Source organism: Pongo pygmaeus, chromosome 14 (genome assembly GCF_028885625.2).
Source record: "Pongo pygmaeus isolate AG05252 chromosome 14, NHGRI_mPonPyg2-v2.0_pri, whole genome shotgun sequence".
NCBI classification, from domain to species: domain Eukaryota; kingdom Metazoa; phylum Chordata; class Mammalia; order Primates; family Hominidae; genus Pongo; species Pongo pygmaeus.
In genome coordinates, this window is record NC_072387.2 from 39209668 (window position 1) to 39211526 (window position 1859).

Here is a 1859-nt window from a genome sequence, read left to right on the forward strand (position 1 = left end):
ATCCTATGGTCAAGAGAAAAGATCTTCCACAAGAGGGTCCTATGTGGCTGCAAAAACTGCTCTGAGCTAAATCCACTCAAAATCACTGCAGGACGTCACTACTAGAAAATAGGGCAGGGATAGGGAGGGATCCCCTTCCCGTGCTGCCTGAAAATGCCTGATAGCTTACCTCCCCCGGCCCTTGAGGCCCCCTTGGAATAGGCACATGCAATCCCATCTCCACCCAATAGGGCTTGTCCTAGAGCTCAGTTTTTTCGCATAGTTTTCCCACCCACTTGCACCAGAAAATCTAATAAAATCATGTGATTAATACAATTCATTTTATCATGCTTCTGAAGATTTAAGAGGGAGTGGTCACATTGTATTCCACACTACCGACCTTCTGACGATTCTTCATTTCACCTTTTTTTTTTTTTTTGAGACAGGGTCTCACTCTGTCGCCCAGGCTGGAGTGCAGTGGGGCAATCACGGCTCACTGCAACCTCTGCCTTCTGTGCTCAAGCAATCCTCCCACCTCAGCCTCCCAAGTAGCTGGGATCATAGGTGCACATCACCAAGCCTGGCTAATTTTTTGTATTTTTGGTAGAGACGGGGTTTCACCATGTTGCCCAGGCTGGTCTTGAATTTCTGAGCTCAAGTGATCTGCCCACCATAGCCTCCCAAAGTGCTGGGATTACACACGTGAGCCACCTCGCCTGGTCCCTTTCATCTTTATTATCTTTGCCTTTAACTCTAGTGCTTCCTCCCTGAATCAGGGATTTCATTTGGCTGCATTAATAGAAACCTGACTGCAGAAGCTTAACCAAATAGGGTAGTTTTTTAAGAGAGATTGTTTACATCATGCAAATTGCACAAATTTTAAGTGCATAGTTCAATGAGTTTTGACAAATGTAGAATAACATAGCTATATAAAACCATTCCATCAAAAAAAATATTATCACCATAGGAAATTGTGTCCTGTCCCTTTCTTGTCAATCCCAACTCCTCCCGCCAAGGCAACCTTCATTCTCATTCCTCTCACCATAGCTTAGTTTTACATGTTTCTATAATAGAGCATCATATAAATGGAATAATACAGAATGCAATCTTTTGTATGAAGCTTCCTTTGGCTCAATGTAATGTTTATGAGATTCATCCATGTTATTGAATGTATCAGTAGTGTTTTCCTTTATATTTCCTAGTGTTCTATTGAATAAATATACTACAATTTGTTTATCCATTTATTTGTTGATGAACATTTGGACTGTTGGCAATTTTTGCCTATTATGCATAAAGCTGTTAAAAAACAGTCTTGTACAAGTCTTTCACTTCATATGTTTTTCTTTTTCTGGGGTAAATAACTACAAGTAGAATTGCTGGGTAATAAATAGGCACCCATCTAATATTATAAGCAACTGCACAACAGTTTTTCAGCGTGGCTGTACTATTTCACTCTCCCAATAGCAACGTATGTGTTTTCCAGCTACTCCACACGCTCCCTGGCATTTCCTGTTGCCAGTTTAAACATTTCAGCCATTCCAGTGGATGTGAAATCTCCATGGTTGTAATAATTTTATTCTCTGATGACTAATTATGTCAAGCCCCTTTTCAAATGCTTATCAGCCACTTCTATACTGTCCTCTGTGACATGTCCATTCAACTCTTTTTGCTCATTCTTTAAAAACATTGGGTTGTTTGTCTTTTTCTTTGTCTTTTGCTTTTCATTTATAGGACTACATATCTTCGGAATACAAGCCGTTTGTCAGATAAATGTATTGTGAATAATTATCTCCTAGTTTGTGGTTTGCCTTTTCGTGTTCTTAATATCTTTTGATGAGTGGAAACTTTAACTTTCAAATTATGTTCAGTAGATCAACTTG